Consider the following 20,746-nt stretch of genomic DNA (forward strand, 5'->3'; position numbering starts at 1 on the left):
GTTTGGTACCATTAGACAATATTGTTAGGAAACACTTTCATGTTTCCTATCAAGTTGTGACACTTGTGGGGAAAAAAATTTAGCTAATTTAGTTTAATCTTATCATTGATGTAAATCTTTACATCATTTCCACTAATCAATATGTTCCATAGCTTTAACTTTAGTCTATACATTTGTTAAAAGTGAAATTTGTTAGATTAAATTAACTATTAAAATAATGGGTAAAATTTATCTTTCACAGTTTAACCTGATAACTATAAAAATGAGTAGTTTGGTATGCAAAGCTTTTAAGTTGTCAAAATTAGTTTTCACCTATAAAATATGTTGCTTAAAAAGGTATAATATTACCTTTTTATATATAACTTGTTACTTAAAGGTAAAATATATAAAGCTAATAAAAACTTAGTTATATACTTATTATAGCTTTAATTAAACTTAAGTTATAATATACTTATAATAAAGTTTAACAACTGTTATAACACTTAGGTTTATATTATAGCTTTATATAATTAACAAATTTAAGTGTTATATAATAAAGTTTAACAAGTTTATTATAACTTGGTTATATATACTTATAAACTTAAGTTTAATTATATAAAGCTATAAGTTTATATTAGCTTTATATTTTGTATTATACCTTTGTTTATTATAGTTTTATATAAACTTTTATAGCAAGTTTTTTTAGATATTGTTTGCAATATTCATTTCCAGCATGATTAAATTATAGCTACTTTCAGGATAAAGTATATAAAGTATTTTCATTAAAAGATTTATTAAATAGTATACAATATAACTAATGTTGACAAATTTGTTTCAGGTTGAGGTTTCAACTGAAGACTCCAAACAACTTCAAAGGCCAGGAAAACATCCAGAGTACCAAGGACAACAACCACCTGTAAAAGAAAAATAAAGTATATCAAACAGGGACACTCATTTTATTAACACTAACACATACAAATTACTACCAAAACCCCTAAGTCCCAATCTTTTAAGATTGGGCCAGCAAGGCCTACCCCTTATTTGCATTTTGAGGCAGGACTTGTTGGCTGAAAGAGTGGAACACATCTTTTGGTTCCATGCCCTCAACATGATGTACATAGGCTTCTTGTAAAGCCTATGTACATCATGTTCCAGGCACTAAACCTCTGGATGTATCCACTCTTTCAGTGAACAAGCCCTGTAGTTATTAACAATGTTTGCACATTGTTAAGGGTCCCTACACCTATGCAATTCTAGTCCATCTATTGGATGGGTAGTAGAGCAGGGCTCTGAAAAAGCCAAGCCAGGGAAATCTGCAGGACTGCCTGGTCCCCTTCTATGAAATGGGGTAGGATCAGTACAAACTGCATCAATCCCTGCAGGTGGTAACAGTAGGACTTTGGTACACATCTATAAATGGACTAGATAAAAAAGAAACCAAGTTAATTATTTGATATAGCTAAAACATTTAATTCAACATACCAGTTTATTGGATGTGCAGAGTACAACAGCTACACTTCTTAAGCCAGTCAATTCCTTGATATCATAATCTCCATTACCACCTGAAACATTTAACCAAATTAGCTTATAAATTTTGTATTAAAAGTTGCTTTGCAAACTCAAATGGCTAATGTGCCTTAACATTTTATTCTCACTAATGCTAATCAAGCACAAGACTTAGATATGGCTACTCAAACTATTTAAGTTTAACAAGTACTTTAAAGTACAGAAAGAATTTTTACTTTACATTATCTACATGCAACCACTGATGCCTTACTTATTTTTCTATTTAAAATATTCACAAACACTAACCCCATTCTGAATGTCAAGCAATCAACACCTTCAAACTCTAGGATGAACAGCTGGACTTCCCAATTGTTATTCTGAAAGAAAAAGCCTATTTAAACTAGTTACATTACAAAAATATGAAGTACAGTTACTAGTCAATATTTAATTTGTCTCTTGTACCATTATTTTTTTTTTAACTTTTAATTATGAACAAATCCATGAGGTCAATTTACCTCCCTGTTGCAATTTTTTTTAAATGTCATGGGACATTTGACCCCTCATCACAGCCCTTGTGGATTTGGTCATTTGATGCATCACGCTATTTTGTGTGCAATTTATAGATGGAAAAACTTTTAGCCAATTATTTTAGAACCAAGTAACTGAACAAAGTTAAGCAAACCAATTACCATTTAAATAAACATTCTAAATACCCTCAATTCTTAAATTGAATAAAGTGTAACATTACCATTTTAAATTTTCTTTGCTATTCAAAACAATTCCTGCAAGGACTAAACTTTTATTGTACCCACTTATCAAGGCCTAGAACTACAGTTTTTATCCCCCATTTCCAGGCCCCTTCACTATTTAAATACTACTTATTAAACTAATGATAGAGGGCAAAAGTATCTTTGCAATTTCAGGCCTTTAGTCCCCCCCACAAAGCAGCCCATTACAGCTGACTAACTCACAGGGGCATAGGGTGAAAAACTCGGCCCACCATTTCTTGCCAGGATTCAACCTGGGACCACAGGATCACATCTCCAGTGTGCTGTCTGCTCAGCTGGCCAGCCCCTGTGCTACTTTCTGTAGCATACAAGTTCCAATTTTTCTGTACACTGTTCCTGAAGTTATGTTGGAAGCACCCTCCACAACCTGTCAATGAAACATTTAATATGGTTAATAAAATTTTTCCCCACAGCAATGTTTAAACTTAAATATTTGCCTTTTTCAAAATACACTATTTACCTACTTCCCCCACCCCATCTTTCATTTATTGATTCTAGAAAAAAGCCCTTTTAGTAACAATTTGGTAACAATTTAAAAAGTAGCATACTGAAATCTTATTTTCAATTATAATTTAAAGTTGGTATTCCCCCACCCCTGCATCCCCATATTGGTAATACAATTTACATAGCTAAAACATGTAATTCAACATACCAGCTTCATAGATGTGCAGAGTAGAACAGCCACTCGCTGCTTTGATACCATTGTAATCTAGCAAAGTACCTGAAACATTTAACCAAATTAGCTTATAAATACAGCTTTTTACTCTAGTTTTTTGCAAATTCACAATGGTAGTGTTCCTTTAAAATTGGCTAAAATTTTAAATTTTATTAATGCTAATCAAGCAATTAAAAAGGTAGATATGGCTATTCAAGTTAAGTTTCTTTAGTACAATTAAGTGGAGAAAGATACTTCAGACAATGCTACATTGTTTAACTTTACTATATAATGCAAATCTTTAATTTATCATTACTACCACACTCACCCGATTCTGAATGTCGAGCAAACACCACCTTCAAACTCTAGGATGTTCTGGACTTCCTAATCTATAGTCTGAAAGAAAAAGCATATTTAAACTTCAATTATATATTACAATTAGATGAAGTACAGTTACCAGTTATTTGTGTTGTAACTTTTTTTACTTTCAATTATGAAATTCTGTTACAAACATTTATATGAACTGTTTCAGGTTGTGGGACAGATGCTCCTAGATGAACAGAAGATCCAAAAGGCCAAGACAACTCCAGAGCCAATCACCTGTAAAAGAAAAATAAATATTAAACAGGGACACTTATTATCACCAATGCCTAATAATAAGCCAAAAAAATCCTAACACCCAATCTTTTAATATTGGGTCAGCAAGGCCAATCCCTTCCTCTGATGTTAGTGCAGAGCTTGTTCCCTGAATGGGTGCATTACATCCACCACTTTAGTGCCATCAACACATTGTACAGATGCTTTACTGAAAGCACTGTACAATGCATGCCAGACTAAAGTTTTAGATGCAAACAAGCCCTGTGAGAATTAACAATGTAACCATTGTTAAGGGTCCCTAAACCTATGCAAATCTAGTCCATCTATTAGATGGGTAGTAGAGCAAAGCTCTGAAAAAGCCAAGCCAGAGAAATCTGCAGGACTGCCTGGTCCCCTTTTAGGAAATAGGGTAGGATCAGTACAAACTGCATCATCCCCTGTGGGTTGTAACAGTAGGACATGGTTACACACCTATAAATGGACTAGATAAGAGAATTCAGATTAGGTCATTGATATAGCTAAATCAAATTCAAACTCGCCCACTTTTGTAGATTTCATTTTGCAGAGTAAAGGAGCCTCACTCCAAGCCAGTCCATGCATCATAATCACTTTCACCTGAAAAATATTTCAACAAATTAATTTCAGATTTAAAGCCAATCTTGCTTTACTTTTCAAATTAGCATTCAGTACTTTACAAATTCAGATGGAAAAATTTTCTTTAAGGAATTTACCTTTCCTACATATTCTAGTATCAGTAGTAAAGATCTAATTTAGCAATATAAATATATATGGCATCAATTTGCCAAGTTTCAGTAAATGTCCTTTGAGAAACTATCCACAACTGCACTTCAATGGCAATTTACATTTATCTTTAGCCAATGCTATATTGTTTAAGTTATTACTAATTTGTTTACTTATTTGCAAATCTATTCAGATTAACCTTTACTACAACACCTGATTCTGTTTAAGCAAGTGACAGGGAATTCTGGAAAACTATAAATTTAAAACCAAGCTAAAGTAAACATTGAATATTTTTTTTTTTTTACTTTCAAGGGAAAAATACCATCACTTAGAACAAAACTTTTCCTGCCATTAACTTTATTTGACTCATGATTACCCTTAACAGTGTTAGACATTTATAGATTAAAGCTTATTTAACATACATTTAATGTTAATTAACTAAAAATTTATATTTCATTAAAATTAATAAAACACCCTCAACTATGCTGTTTAAGATCTAATGCCCCACATTACAATTTTCACAATTTCAACATACCATTCTATTCAATACATTCCTGAAAGGACTAAACTTGCAGATATGGTACCCCACTAGCCTAAGCCTAGACTTCCATACCCTAATATTTAATAGGTTTTTAGCAATTAACTTCTACCCTCCAATTCCAATGTACACAACACTACTTACTGTAGATCTGCAAGTATTTTCCTGTAGCTCTTTGTTGCCAGGACCTTCCACAACCTGTCATGTGAACAGTAAATATTACTAAAAAGTTATTTGCATAGCGATGTCATTTTGTTCATACCTGTACCACCAGTTGAACAGTTGCCGTTTTAAATGGCACACTAAGTATCTTGTTGTCCTATCTATTAATTACAAACGAAGCTTTAGTCATGAACATTTTTCTGGAACATTGCAAACAAACTTTAATTTAACAACATTTTAATAAAAGCAATACAAAATATATATACAAATTATTATACTTTTGCAAGAATAGGCACTGGCTTATGGCAAAAGATTCTGTAGCAATAGAACTAAGCCACACTTCCTCCCAACTGTTCAGTGTCAAAAGGGAGGGGGGGGGGGTGTCCATTTACTGTACCACTTACATTTTAGTGTGGGCTTCATCCACTATTCTGATGTTAGCTGGAACATTTGTGCCAGCTGCTGGTTTGAAAGGGAGGCATACCATGTGTCAATTCAGGAAGCTTTCCACGTTCCTCACTACCATGTTGGGAGGCAGTTGAAGACTAACCAATCAACATCCCAGGCTGGAGAGCAGTGCCAGCTCGGGGAGAATTTACCACCTGCAAAAAATTTAATACTCTTAATCTACAACATGTATCTCATCTTTACCTAGCCCCCAAACCTTACATTTGTCAGCATTAAACTGCATCTGGTAGTCTTAACCACTTCAAAACTATATAGGGCATCGGTATTTTTTATTTGCCAATTCTGCAACTATTCCAGTCTAAACCATAATCTTGCGAATAACCGAGGTCCAAGGAGACCTTTTAGGCACTACTTACAACACTTCTCCCAACTTAACCCCATTTATACTAATTTCCTTTGGTATAGCCATGACCTAATCAACTTTAGTCAGCATTCCCAATGATCCGAGCCCCTATCAATTTTGCGCCACTATCAAAATCTCTGCTGAACTCAAGGTACACAAAATCACAAACCTTATCACCATTTCCTCAACTATGCAACCTAATCCATGAACATTTAGTAATAAAACTATGCGATTCATGTATCAGTCATGTTTCTCAAAAAGAGTAGAGAAATGGCACTTGCAATGTTAGATTCTAGTAACTTTCCTCACAATAGACGAAGCTAATTGGTCACTAACTTAAGCGTTAAAGTTAACTCAAACTTTTCCTTTAAAACTTGCTATATTAGGAACTTTCCACGACCGGCCTTTACCCGACAATTAAATAGGGTAAAAACTGTATATTAAATGCAGTAAAACTACGGTAAATGCTATATGATAAACTTGCATTCTTTAAGCATAGGCTGCATAGTAAGTGAACTAAACTAAATGTTAAGCACCCTGGCAAACCACTTCGTTCTATTCAATTTCTTTATTTAATCACTGTCCGGCTAGAATTTTTAGATTAGATTAAAGTAACACCCTCCCTGGTAACGGCTGAACTAGTTAACCAAATACAAATATTTAGGTAAAATATCTTCATAAAACCCGTCTACTTCCCCCACCAGTAGACTTGTTCAGCTAAAGACATAATGTAATGTTCCACTTTAGTAAATAAACACTTAAAAAAACACTACCCCATCTGTGTAGTTACCTGACATTCTATGCTTAAAATAACCCATCTATTCCCCAAAATTGTTCGATATAACTTGTCTCTCACCCGCTGGTCGAGTACACAGCAGTATATATCCTCCTCCATCACTCACCGCGTGGATACTATTTCACTCTGGCCGCAAATTGCCTCAAATCACCTACGTTGTCCATAAACATATATAGAAGAGCAACTGACCGTAACACCCGTATAGCGATCAGCACATAACGTGGGAACATTAATAGTACTGCTGTCAAAACATAGATGGCGCCAGGACAAACGGTAATTCCTATGGACTCGCCTAGTTATGCGTAGGGAATTGAGCTTCAGCTGTTTGGTCCCGCCCCTCAGCTGTATTCACCTAATTTGTGCTTGCAGGGGTTGAGCTTTGATTCTTTGGTCCCGACTCTCAACCGTCAATCAACAGGTGTACAGGTTCCTGAGCCTATTGGGCTCTATCACATCTACATTTGAAATTGTGTATGGAGTCAGCCTCCACCACATCACTGCTTAATACAATCCATTCGTTAACTATAATGGATAAATAATTCTAATAATGGAAGCGCTAATTATATGAACAAGTGCCATATATTTATTCAGACGAGAACAACAGCGAACACAAACCAGCGCATATACGAACGGAATGGTTTGTATGTACAAACTTCTCAGTGAACGAAGTTGTTTCTAGCCCGGTATCCGAAATTGCAGTATACGACTTGACCAGTCCCCATCATTTATTTCCCCAGGTGGAATTTAAAGTGTAACAGAGGCATTTACGCCTTTGGCGGGTAGGTGGTTCCATGGGTTTATATTCCTGTGGATGAAAAGGCATTTCCTGTTGTACGTGCCCTAGTTACACCAATCACGGCTACTTCAACATTTTTTAATTATCAAATTCCTTATTGTTAGGTCAAGTTACAAAATATATAATTTGTAAAATAACCTTCTTGCGTATAATGTATGTATGTATAATATATATATTGCAGGAAACTGTAAAATTACATAAATTGTATACAAATGAATGGTACTGTACATGGACTAAACTGGAATAGATACGCGAAGTGCCAGGCGAGTGTGTTATTGTTCCGAACCTTAATGGAATCTGACCCATATATCAATCAGGTCAACCCATGTGTTGCGTTTCCAAAAGGGTCGCCCATGTTAGAATCGGTGAACGCCCTAGTAATATTGTTGAAAACATCTTAATAACTTATTAAACCAAAGGTCTTTTTATGTCAGAAGAACGGCAGAAACTGGATCTATATATGAAAACTCTTTCAGGACAAAATTTAAAGTAGAACTAAAGATATTTGTAGTTGTATATAAGTTGCATTTTTCATCGGTCGTAGAGCCGGAAATCCGCAATATTCATCTCAGAACAATGCTTATTTCACGCAGAATCGTTAATAAACGTAAGATTTTTATACGTCTCAAGAAAGATAGAAACATAATCCTCATTTTAAATGCCTTACCATGGGCATATTTGTATTTAAAGCGAAGATGCGTGTATTTTTCTAATCGGCGAGCTCCGATCCCGCACAGATCGAGAAACGGAGTAACTCTCTCTCAGAACAATGCTTATTTCACGTAAATTCGTTAATAAACGCAAATGTTTTTATATGTGTTGAGAAAGATAGAAATATAAGCTTCATTTTAAATACTTTACCATAGATATATATAAAGTTCTAATGAAGATACATGTGTTTTAATAATCGCCGAGCTCCGACCCCGCACAGACTGATCGACAGAGCAACTCTCTCTCAGAACAATGCTTATTTCACGTAAATTCATTAATAAACACGTATGTTTTATATGTCTCAAGAAAGATAGAAATATAAGCTTCATTTTAAATACTTTAACATAGACATATATAAAGCTCAAGTGAAGATACATACGTATTTATAGTGGCATTCAGTAGCTTGTCGGTCATGGAATGCAGAAGCCTACGCACTTGCCAATAGTGTGTAATTAACAAAGATACGCTTATAAAGCCTAAAATATTATATGCCTTCAGAAAGACAGAGATATGCTCGTTATTGTGAGTGCACCAAAGGATATATATCTTGTTGGAGGACAAAGATATATCAATTCTAAAATAAGTTTCGACTCTCGCTCGGGCGAGAGATAGCGCGACTCTCGCCCCATCTATTGGAGATTCTGTTCACCTAATGACCCAAAGCTACTCAAAGCCTCCTAGCATTACTTAAATAATGAAGAAATATGGTATATTTATTCACTATAATGTTGTTGCTTAATGCAGAACACGAGAAAACATATATTTACTATAAAATAATATACTTCCATTATGAAATAAGTAAATATGTGGCCTCATAGGAAGTCAACGGTCCAGGTGTCAATGTTGTGGAGCGACTTATCCAAGATATATTGTTGTCTGGAAAGTGTTTGTTGGCATATCAACATTCTGTACACAGTGATCCAGTCGTCGCACTTCTCTCCTTAAATGATCGCAAATTTAGTTTATTATATTAACAAGTAGAATACGCATTTCTAATAATATCTAACATAACTAGCCAGAAAATATTTAAGACTTATTGAAAAATACATGTCTGGAAGTTAAATCGACTTCATAGAACAATAGTGTTGGTCTATACAAATCGTTATTCGTTAGTATGCATTCGCTACTTAAAACATTTACTGTACTGATGTAAAATCTCCCATGTCTCTTCGCACATGGAACACCGAACCTTACACACTCTCTGATATATTGTTTAATTAATAGAGATTCACTAATAAAGCTTATAATTGTATATGTTATCAAAAAGGCATAGATAAAGTCGTTCTTACGTTTTAGTCACAGAGATTAGATATTAGTAAAGTTCATTTTATTCAGGAAAGTACATAAATAGTCGATTTACAAACATAATATTGGATTTATAGATAGAGCTAGTACATACAATACCTAAAGCCACTAGTACGCATAGCGTTTCGGGCATATTATTGAGAGAGGAAAGATATTTATATTTAAACAATTTTTTTTTTTTTTACCGACGCTCTCCCTATTGATGAGAACTACAACCTAATGAAGATAAATGTTAATTTTATGTAGATACTGTAATAAACGAAAGTTTTTAATGTCATCAGAGAAGCAGAAATATAGGCAAATTTTAAATCCCTTGTCATAAATATAACTGAAGTGAAAGCAAAGATATATGCATTTTGATAGTTACAAAGACAGCTCTTTAACACGGGTGGAACACGAACAAGGGGACCTTAGTACCCAAATGAGCCACAGAGATATTAGAAAGAATTTTTTCAGTGTCAGAGTAGTTAACAAATGGAATGTATTAAGCAGTGATGTGGTGGAGGCTGACTCCATACACAATTTCAAATGTAGATGTGATAGAGCCCAATAGGCTCAGGAACCTGTACACCTGTTGATTGACGGTTGAGAGTCGAGACTAAAGAATCAAAGCTCAACCCCTGCAAGCACAAATTAGGTGAGTACAACTAGGTGAATACAGCTGAGGGGCGGGACCAAACAGCTGAAGCTCAATTCCCTACGCATAACTAGGCGAGTCCATAGGAATTACCGTTTGTCCTGGCGCCATCTGTGTTTTGACAGCAGTACTACTAATGTTCCCACGTTATGTGCTGATCGCTATACGGGTGTTACGGTCAGTTGCTCTTCTATATATGTTTATGGACAACGTAGGTGATTTGAGGCAATTTGCGGCCAGAGTGAAATAGTATCCACGCGGTGAGTGATGGAGGAGGATATATACTGCTGTGTACTCGACCAGCGGGTGAGAGGTAAGTTATATCGAACAATTATGGGGAATAGATGGGTTATTTTAAGCATAGAATGTCAGGTAACTGGTAACTACACAGATGGGGTAGTGTTTTTTTAAGTGTTTATTTACTAAAGTGGAACATTACATTATGCCTTTAGCTGAACAAGTCTACTGGTGGGGGAAGTAGACGGGTTTTATGAAAGTATTTTACCTAAATATTTGTATTTAGTTAACTAGTTCAGCCGTTACCAGGGAGGGTGTTACTTTAATCTAATCTAAATTCTAGCCGGACAAAGTGATTAAATAAAGAAATTGAATAGAACGAAGTGGTTTGCCAGGGTGCTTAACATTTAGTTTAGTTCACTTACTATGCAGCCTATGCTTAAAGAATGCAAGTTTATCATATAGCATTTACCGTAGTTTTACTGCATTTAATATACCGTCTTTACCCTATTTAATTGTCGGGTAAAGGCCGGTCGTGGAAAGTTCCTAATATAGCAAGTTTTAAAGGAAGAGTTTGAGTTGACTTTAACGCTTAAGTTAGTGACCAATTAGCTTCGTCTATTGTGAGGAAAGTTACTAGAATCTAACATTGCAAGTGCCATTTGTCTACTCTTTTTGAGAAACATGACTAGATACATGAATCGCATAGTTTTATTACTAAATGTTCATGAATTAGGTTGCATAGTTGAGGAAATGGTGATAAGGTTTGTGATTTCGTGTACCTTGTTCAGCAGAGATTTTGATAGTGGCGCAAAATTGATAGGGGCTCGGATCATTGGGAATGCTGACTGAAGTTGATTAGGTCATGGCTATACCAAAGGAAATTAGTATAAATGGGGTTAAGTTGGGAGAAGTGTTGTAAGTAGTGCCTAAAAGGTCTCCTTGGACCTCGGTTATTCGCAAGATTATGGTTTAGACTGGAATAGTTGCAGAATTGGCAAATAAAAAATACCGATGCCCTATATAGTTTTGAAGTGGTTAAGACTACCAGATGCAGTTTAATGCTGACAAATGTAAGGTTTGGGGGCTAGGTAAAGATGAGATACATGTTGTAGATTGTTAAGAGTATTAAATTTTTTGCAGGTGGTAAATTCTCCCCGAGCTGGCACTGCTCTCCAGCCTGTGATGTTGATTGGTTAGTCTTCAACTGCCTCCCAACATGGTAGTGAGGAACGTGGAAAGCTTCCTGAATTGACACATGGTATGCCTCCCTTTCAAACCAGCAGCTGGCACAAATGTTCCAGCTAACATCAGAATAGTGGATGAAGCCCACACTAAAATGTAAGTGGTACAGTAAATGAACACCCCCCCCCCCTCCCTTTTGACACTGAACAGTTGGGAGGAAGTGTGGCTTAGTTCTATTGCTACAGAATCTTTTGCCATAAGCCAGTGCCTATTCTTGCAAAAGTATAATAATTTGTATATATATTTTGTATTGCTTTTATTAAAATGTTATACATGGTTGTTAAATTAAAGTTTGTTTGCAATGTTCCAGAAAAATGTTCATGACTAAAGCTTTGTTTGTAATTAATAGATAGGACAAAAAGATACTTAGTGTGCCATTTAAAAGGCAACTGTTCAACTGGTGGTACAGGTATGAACAAAATGACATCGCTATGCAAATAACTTTTTAGTAATATTTACTGTTCACATGACAGGTTGTGGAAGGTCCTGGCAACAAAGAGCTACAGGAAAATACTTGCAGATCTACAGTAAGTAGTGTTGTGTACATTGGAATTGGAGGGTAGAAGTTAATTGCTAAAAACCTATTAAATATTAGGGTATGGAAGTCTAGGCTTAGGCTAGTGGGGTACCATATCTGCAAGTTTAGTCCTTTCAGGAATGTATTGAATAGAATGGTATGTTGAAATTGTGAAAATTGTAATGTGGGGCATTAGATCTTAAACAGCATAGTTGAGGGTGTTTTATTAATTTTAATGAAATATAAATTTTTAGTTAATTAACATTAAATGTTTGTTAAATAAGCTTTAATCTATAAATGTCTAACACTGTTAAGGGTAATCATGAGTCAAATAAAGTTAATGGCAGGTAAAGTTTTGTTCTAAGTGATGGTATTTTTCCCTTGAAAGTAAAAAAAAAAATATTCAATGTTTACTTTAGCTTGGTTTTAAATTTATAGTTTTCCAGAATTCCCTGTCACTTGCTTAAACAGAATCAGGTGTTGTAGTAAAGGTTAATCTGAATAGATTTGCATAAAAGTAAAAAAATTAGTAATAACTTAAACAATATAGCATTGGCTAAAGATAAATGTAAATTGCCATTGAAGTGCAGTTGTGGATAGTTTCTCAAAGGACATTTACTGAAACTTGGCAAATTGATGCCATATATATTTATATTGCTAAATTAGATCTTTACTACTGATACTAGAATATGTAGGAAAGGTAAATTCCTTAAAGAAATTTTTTCCATCTGAATTTGTAAAGTACTGAATGCTAATTTGAAAAGTAAAGCAAGATTGGCTTTAAATCTGAAATTAATTTGTTGAAATATTTTTCAGGTGAAAGTGATTATGATGCATGGACTGGCTTGGAGTGAGGCTCCTTTACTCTGCAAAATGAAATCTACAAAAGTGGGTGAGTTTGAATTTGATTTAGCTATATCAATGACCTAATCTGAATTCTCTTATCTAGTCCATTTATAGGTGTAACCATGTCCTACTGTTACAACCCACAGGGGATGATGCAGTTTGTACTGATCCTACCCTATTTCCTAAAAGGGGACCAGGCAGTCCTGCAGATTTCTCTGGCTTGGCTTTTTCAGAGCTTTGCTCTACTACCCATCTAATAGATGGACTAGATTTGCATAGGTTTAGGGACCCTTAACAATGGTTACATTGTTAATTCTCACAGGGCTTGTTTGCATCTAAAACTTTAGTCTGGCATGCATTGTACAGTGCTTTCAGTAAAGCATCTGTACAATGTGTTGATGGCACTAAAGTGGTGGATGTAATGCACCCATTCAGGGAACAAGCTCTGCACTAACATCAGAGGAAGGGATTGGCCTTGCTGACCCAATATTAAAAGATTGGGTGTTAGGATTTTTTTGGCTTATTATTAGGCATTGGTGATAATAAGTGTCCCTGTTTAATGTTTATTTTTCTTTTACAGGTGATTGGCTCTGGAGTTGTCTTGGCCTTTTGGATCTTCTGTTCATCTAGGAGCATCTGTCTCATTACCTGAAATGGTAATAAATATTAGACGTGTTATAAATACTATATGTAAAACTTATTAAATAAAACAATTTTAATGAAACTACTTTATATACCTTATCCTGAAATTATGCTGGAAATTATTGTTTACTACTATTGATGCAATGTTTAAACATCTGAAATTCTTTTACTTTGAAAATAAATACTTGGTAAAATTTACACCTATTTGTAACTTGTTACATAGGTGCATGCAAAATGCATTGAAAAGATGTAAAAGTGGACTACCTATTCAACTTACATAAACTAACAAATATTGCAAATTAGTCTGACATATTAAATTGGAAGAAACTTTAGTCAATATTTTAGTTTTCATATTTGAAAGTAAATTGCAAGCTATGCAACACCTAAGCTTTGTACAAATTATGATTAAATTAACTAAAGATCATTGTTAAATTTACAAAACATTTGAAAAGTGACACAAGCATCTATACAACATGGTTTTCACAAAGTCTTTGGTAACTTAATCAAAGCTCTTAAATGATTTGTCTGCCAAACTTGTCAGATATTCTGAAATATTTTACCTAGATTAAAACTACCATTGTTTGAAAGGGCAAAACAGATTACTGTCAATTAGTTTGACCTAACATCTGCAAGGTCCTGAAGGAATAGAATTTTTTTTTGTAAAACTTTGCTAAAAACAAACCCTGCCTAATGAACCTGCTCTTTTTTTAGAAATGGTAATTTGCAACATTACCAAAGGCCATTGTTTTAATAGCCAAAGTACCAAATGAAAGACCAAGAAGCAACAAACAGGTACATGGTAGAAAGGACAAAAGAATGGTTACGTGGACCCTTTCATTTGTTAAAGAAATGACTGGGAAAAATGCTGTCATACCACAAGGGGTCTTAACCCTTGTCATATACATCACTGACATTAATCAAAATATTACCAACCACAAAAATTGCTGATAACATGTTATAAAAAAAAAGAATATAATATTGAGGCCTTAATGCAGATCTCTAACTCTACAAATAGTAACAAGACTGGCAATTTCTTTATATAAAACAGAAAAAAATCCAAGACCTTGCACGTGAGCCAGAACAATCCATATCACAACTACCACATTAAAATGAAACAACAATGAAGGTAAGGTAATTAGCAAAAGAAGGCACCAAAGTGCGAAATAATCAGAGGGCGCTAAATATCATCAAGAATGCCAATACGAGAACAAAAACGCATAAGGCGAACGATATCAAAAGTATCCTATTCACCTAGAATTCTATCGAGGGACGAGGGACGGTCGGAAAGCAAGACACACGCTCGTCCTGGAAGTCAGGACATTCAACAAGGATATGCACAACTGTAAGAGGGACAACGCAATTCGGACAATAAGGAGCAGGGCGGCGCTCCATTAAGTGACCGTGGGTTAAGCGGGTATGACCAACCCACAGCCGTGCCAAAGCAGTGTCCCACCGCCGGTTACGGTGGTAGGAGGAAGGCCATGGGGACACACTAAGTTTGAGAGTACGCAGCTTGTTACCAACAACCCTGCCAACGGGGAAGAATGAATAACAGGATAAAACTCGGAATAAGGAATACCTTTACGGGAGATGGGACAAGAACGGATAGCTTCCTTAGCGGCAGCATCCGCACGCTCATTGAAACACCAATATGGCTGGGAACCCAGCAAAACTCTACTGATTTAAATTTACTAGAAATAAGAAACAGCCAATGTTGAATCTCAATGACCACCGGATGGACAGGATTAAAGGACCCTAGAGCCATGAGGGCACTACGAGAATCAACTACAACCACAAAGGAGGAATGAGAATGAGAAAGCAAGAGACGAAGAGCATAGAGAATAGCATAAAGTTCTGCCGTAAAGACGCTAGCCTCCGAAGGGAGGCGACACATGTAAGTACGGTCAGGAAAAACAACAGAGTAGCCCACACCATCCGCAGACTTAGACCCATCAGGGAAGATGGAAATAGAGTGGGAGTGCGAAGAAAAGTGCTCAAGCGAAATTCCACTGTCTTAAATCTACTGGAGATAAGAAACAGCCAATGTTGAATTTCAACTACCAAAGGATGGACTGGATTAAAGGATTCTAGAGCCATGAGGGCACTGCAAGTGTCAACTACAAATACAGAGGAGGATTGACAGCGAGAAAAGAGTTGATGAAGAGCATAGAGAATAGCATAAAGTTCTGCCATGAAGATGCTAGTCTCCGGAGGCAGGAGACACAAAGGTGCAGTCAGGAAAAACAACAGAGTAGTCTACACCGTCTGCAGACTTAAGACCCATTGGTGAAGACGGAAATAGAATGGAAGTGTGAAGAAAAGTGTTCAAGGAAAAGGTGATTTAGAACTGTAGGAGGGGTAAAAGTTTTAGTCATGTGGGTCAAGGCTTACAGAATTTAGGAACGGGGACCCCTCCATAGGGGCAAAGACGGAATGACACGAGGGGAAATATTGGTAACACAAACTGAAAGAGCATTTTGTAAGAGAGACAACCGTACAGAAAGAGATAGGTGGTGAAGGGGAACAGGAACCACAGGATGGGTAAAGGTCAAGGCATGACATAAGCAAGAGTGAGGGTGCTGTAAGGACCGTGCAAGGTGGAGAAGACAGTAGCAATCATGGCGATCCTGTAGAAACAGGACGCCAGTTTCAACATACAGGCTTAGGGTAGGTGTCGAAGGAAAGGTACCAGAGCTGAGCCGTAACCCAGTATGATGCAGTGTGTCCAGATGGTGAAGGGTAGAAGGAGAAGCAGACGAGTAAACAGGGCCATAATCGAGTTTAGACAGAACGAGAGAGGAATGTAAAGAGAGGAGCAGTGTCGATTAGCTCCCCAAGAAGTATGGGACATGACCTAAAGTTAGTTAAGGGCCTTAGAGCATTCAACGCGAACGTAAAAAATATGGCGCGACAAAGACAAACGAGTGTCAAAGATTAGCCCTAAAAGCTTTAGCAGATTTTTTGTACAAAAGGGGATGACCCCTGTTACCTAACAGTAAATAGATATCTGGGAGTTAGCTGTTACAGGCTGCTTCCTAGGGGGGTGCGTGTGTGGGAGAAAAAAAAATTTAGTAGTTAACCACTGAACTGCTCTGTCTCCAAATAACACCCTGGTGCACAAGAAATAAATTCTTTCCAAAATTTTTTTTATCTTCTTATATTGTTAAAATGCAGAGTCTGATCATGGGGAAACTAAACAAAAAATATTGTATGTGACTTACTTTAGCTGCGATGGAGCTGGGAAGTTGAGCAAATTATGGGCGCTGAGCGTTGGAGCGATGGGGGTCTGTCGGCCCCGCCACCCCGTGCGACGGCAGTTGCTGCGAATAAAATGTTGCGCAATTATTTTGAAGTTTCTCATTCATTTCTTCTTTTTTTTTGCTGTAATATTATTTAAAAGTGTGTAATTTGTGGAATTTATATAATTCAAAGTATAGAACATCGCTATGCTCAAACTTATGGGCCTCATGTATGCGACATATTCTACAATCAAACAGTGCTTTTGTTGTTATTACACTATATACACACATTGTATATACCCATCTACGTATGTATTCACCATAACGATCCACTATGTTGGTATGGTGAGCCCAAAAAACATGAGTGAGCTGCCACACCCTGCCAGTCCTCCCTCCCTCCTCCAACACATTACTCGCCAACATTCCTCCTCCCAAAATACTGTTATTGTGTTTATTACACTATTTACACACGTTATGTATAAGTATGTACATGTTTTATTCATGTACATACGTACATACTTGCCATCTCCTCACCTCTCTCTCTTGCCTACTTAATGCTCTTGCTTCCCTCATCTCATCACAATCGACTTTATAATGGTCCAGGACGGATCGAAATGTCGTCGTCTATTCAATTTCCAGTGTGTGGTTTGGTCAACAATGAAATCTTCATACAAGATCTTATAAAGAAAACCCCTAGAACGAGTTTTGCAGATACGAAAGAGGTTAAGGTGAGTAGGGGATGGTTTGAATAATTTTGAAAAAAGACGTGGTATTCATAGTGTTGTGAGGCATGGTGAGGGTGCCAGCTCAGACAAAGTAGGGGCTGAAAGATTTGTTCGTGATTTTAAAGATTTTGTAGATACTGTATTGATGGATATATTCCACAACAAGTGTTTAATTGTGAGGAGACATGGCTATTCAGGAAAAAATTGCCGAAGAGGACATACATTACCCAAGAGGAGACGTCACTGCCCGGACACAAACTAACTTGGGCTAACTTGTGTCAGGATAGGCTAACTCTTGTGCTGTGTGGCGATTTGAAAATTAAACCCTTGCTCGTGTATCATTCCGAAAATCCAAGAGTTTTAAAAAATATATAACGTGCAGAAAAACTGTGATGTAGAGTGGTTTGCCCTGCCATCAAAAAATATCTGCAAGAGAAAAGTTTGACACTAAAGGGCCTGCTTCTCGACAATGCTCCTGCTCATCCTCCAGACTTGGAGGGTGCATTGTTGGGGCCACTTTTTTTTTTTTTAGGGATATTCCTGCATGGGCCCTAAGTTTCTGGCTAATGAACCAATGACATGAAGGAGGAGTTTTCAACCTACCTTGTGTTAGGTGTGCAGGGGTCAATAGGCTGAACATAATGTCAGAAGCAAAGGGGGGCGTTTGCCTCTTCAAACACAATTGTGACCATCTTCATCTCTTCGAACTATCCTAAATGCTCTCTTCACCTGTCTGACCAAAGTGGGTGTCCAGACCACCTTTGAATCTGAAATTGTAAAATTAATAGTGATTTCAGAATATTCAGTCCATTTATACTAACAAAATTATATACAGTATACTGTAATTGAAATTTTACAGAATGATAAAGGCAATTTAGTAACTTTGTTAAAATGCACATGGGGGAAATACATGAAAATAGGTTAATATTGTTTGTAAGGTTGATGGGAAATGTTTATTACTTTTATGATTTAAAAGATGTATAGCCCTGATACTCCATCCTGGGTGCATTCCACCAGGTAATGACCACAGCAAAAGTTTTCCACGAGGCTCTATTGTCACACAAACTTTTCACATTTTCAAACTTGATTCATCTTTTTCCCCCTCGTTCCAGGGGTTTTCTTTAAAAGGTCTTCATGCAAATGCCTTGGTTTCTCACAAATGATGGCCTCTGAAATGGTATCACCTGCTAACTCTTTGTTGTGTATCCAAATTAATAAAAACTTTTCAACATCCTCAAGTGTTTGTGTTCTTTGTTTCGGGATTGTTGATATGCCTTTTGCCACTTAAACGCTCATAATGTCCTTTTTCTTAGCAAGTGTAGTGCATATTGTTGACATAGATTTGTTGTACTGCCTAGCTAGTTCAACAACCTGTGCACCGTTTTGACGTTTATGAATGCTCTCTTGTTTTTCCTCTATGGTCATTCTCACATGTGTTTTCTTGGCTTGAACCTTACCACTGGCTTTCTTGGGACTCATGGCAAGATATATAATAACAAATTTTATGTTCAAATAGCCAAAAATCCCAAAACAAATGTAATGCTTTATAAAGAATTCAGGCGCGATAGTTACTAGGCAGGAGACACTGGTAAACTGAGGTGCGATCACCATTGTAAAACATCAAGTCTCTGTACTCAAAATATAAATAAGTAAGTAAATAAATCAATAATTAGACGTACCGCTTGAGTAATGACGACACCAACACGCCTCCACATGGGCTCCATCAACATCCTTCATCTGCTAACACTTGTTTCAGTTCTCGAGGGGTCGGAGCTTGTAAAGATTTATAGCGTTGGGGCCATTTAAGCTTTGTCTCGCACATGTTTAAAGGGTTAATCAAACCTTAGGATTAATAAAACGAACATTTGACTTCAGGAAAAAGGTGGTTGTTATTCAACTGTATATTCCAGTAGAACGCAACTCTAGTGAGCTCTACTTAGATTATTGTATTCAAGCATGGAGACCTCATTTTCAGAAAGACTGCTGCTCTAGAGAAAGTTCTACACTGGGCAACAAAAATTATTCCAGAATTAAGTATTCATATCAAGAATGGTTAAGGGCCACAGGGCAAAAGAGCCAAAGACTTGGACCAAAGAGCCAGAGCTCAACCCCTGCAAGCACAACTAGGTGAGTACTGCAAACCAGGCATGACAGGGCGAATCTCATCGAAACTTGTTAAATACTGAACAGTTTGGAGGATACTGATCCAAGCAACTTCTTCAAAAGGTCAGATGTAACATTAAACAAGGAGTAACGGTTTCAAGCTCAACAAGCCACAATGTAGGTCAGAAAACAGGAGATGCTTTTTCACCCATAGTTATAAAACCGTGGAACCACCTACCGCTGAGGCCATAAATGCCAAAACACAGTTGAATTGTAACATCCAGCTTGACAAAATCATCAATACAAATGTGGGGTGACCTTAGACAAGTTGCCGGCAACCTGTCCTTATCGAGGCCACTGTGAGATAGTGACAGGTAAATTCAGATAAATGTGGACTTGGCACGATCCCAGCATTCTCAATGATCCACTGATAAACTGTACCCAATATGTACACAACACCTTGAGCGTTGCAGAGTGATGGATGGTGATGGAACCCATGTGGAAGCCTGTGGGTTGCAGAACATAGACAATCAATGGTGGAGTGGTATTAGTACTGGATAGCCAGTGGGGTAACCACTAGCCACCCAGGTTCGAATCCTCAAGGAGTCAAAGAGTTCATAGTGAGCTTCATTAGAAAGTCAAATGCAACACATACAAGGAGCAACAGTTTCTAGCTCAACAAGCCACAGTGTAGGACAGAAAACAGATATTTGGAAACCCATAGGGTTATAAACTCATGGAACTGCCTACCTGCCAAAAATAAATTGAATTTCAATATCTATCTCGATAAAATCATGACAAACAGGGGAGTCTTTGACAAGCCTCCGACTTCTTGTCCTCATCGAGGCCACTCACCCAGTGGAAGCAGGCCAGTCTTCCAGTCAGACTTGGTGGCTTTGGTGTCCCACCTTTCCTGTCTTCAATCAAACACTCCAGCTGGGATATCTGTATCATATCATAGACGAAGTAGTCACAGCTTTCCTGGAGGCAACAACAAACCCCAGTGACCATGCCCGCCTCACAGCTGTGTATTTACCTAGTTGTGCTTGGGGGGTGGAAGGTGGATCTCTGGCTGTTTGGTCCGCCTCTCAACTGTCAATCAACTGGTATACAAATTCCTGAGCCTACTGTAGGACTACTACTACTCTATCATATCTACATTTGAAACTG

The 20,746-nt window shown here is 36.8% G+C and overlaps 4 long non-coding RNA genes across 11 annotated transcripts in view; 2 read left to right on the forward strand and 2 right to left on the reverse strand.

Moving 5' to 3' along the window:
• Nucleotides 1-3,559, forward strand: part of LOC123755033 (uncharacterized) — an 18,871-nt gene extending 15,312 nt beyond the window's left edge. Inside the window, exons 4-5 of the long non-coding RNA XR_006772460.2 lie at nt 818-911; nt 3,461-3,559. This is a non-coding gene — a long non-coding RNA (uncharacterized lncRNA). The remainder of the gene's footprint in view (nt 1-817; nt 912-3,460) is intronic.
• On the reverse strand, nt 756-8,919 carry LOC123755034 (uncharacterized). 7 transcript variants are annotated; one of them, XR_011229837.1, is made up of 11 exons: nt 6,634-7,135; nt 5,371-5,568; nt 4,949-5,002; nt 4,069-4,140; nt 3,441-3,528; nt 3,257-3,324; nt 2,926-2,994; nt 2,457-2,640; nt 1,792-1,862; nt 1,462-1,541; nt 756-893 (listed from the first exon to the last, which is right to left on the reverse strand). It is a non-coding gene; the product is annotated as an uncharacterized lncRNA (long non-coding RNA). The 7 variants fall into 7 exon arrangements; XR_006772462.2 differs by having other exon boundaries at nt 4,065-4,140; XR_011229835.1 differs by lacking the exon at nt 6,634-7,135 and adding an exon at nt 8,460-8,919 and having other exon boundaries at nt 3,441-4,140.
• LOC123755181 (uncharacterized) lies at nt 7,213-13,591 on the forward strand. Of its 2 annotated transcripts, none has more exons than XR_011229831.1 (5): nt 7,213-7,352; nt 11,403-11,600; nt 11,978-12,031; nt 12,838-12,913; nt 13,448-13,591. It is a non-coding gene; the product is annotated as an uncharacterized lncRNA (long non-coding RNA). The 2 variants fall into 2 exon arrangements; XR_011229830.1 differs by lacking the exon at nt 7,213-7,352 and adding an exon at nt 9,139-10,335.
• Nucleotides 12,234-19,094, reverse strand: LOC138369504 (uncharacterized). The gene is made up of 3 exons (XR_011229838.1): nt 18,077-19,094; nt 16,731-16,829; nt 12,234-13,515 (listed from the first exon to the last, which is right to left on the reverse strand). It is a non-coding gene; the product is annotated as an uncharacterized lncRNA (long non-coding RNA).
• Between the last annotated feature and the right edge of the window lie 1,652 nt (nt 19,095-20,746).

The sequence above is a fragment of the Procambarus clarkii genome, chromosome 28 (assembly GCF_040958095.1).
Source record: "Procambarus clarkii isolate CNS0578487 chromosome 28, FALCON_Pclarkii_2.0, whole genome shotgun sequence".
Taxonomy (NCBI): Eukaryota; Metazoa; Arthropoda; class Malacostraca; order Decapoda; family Cambaridae; genus Procambarus; species Procambarus clarkii.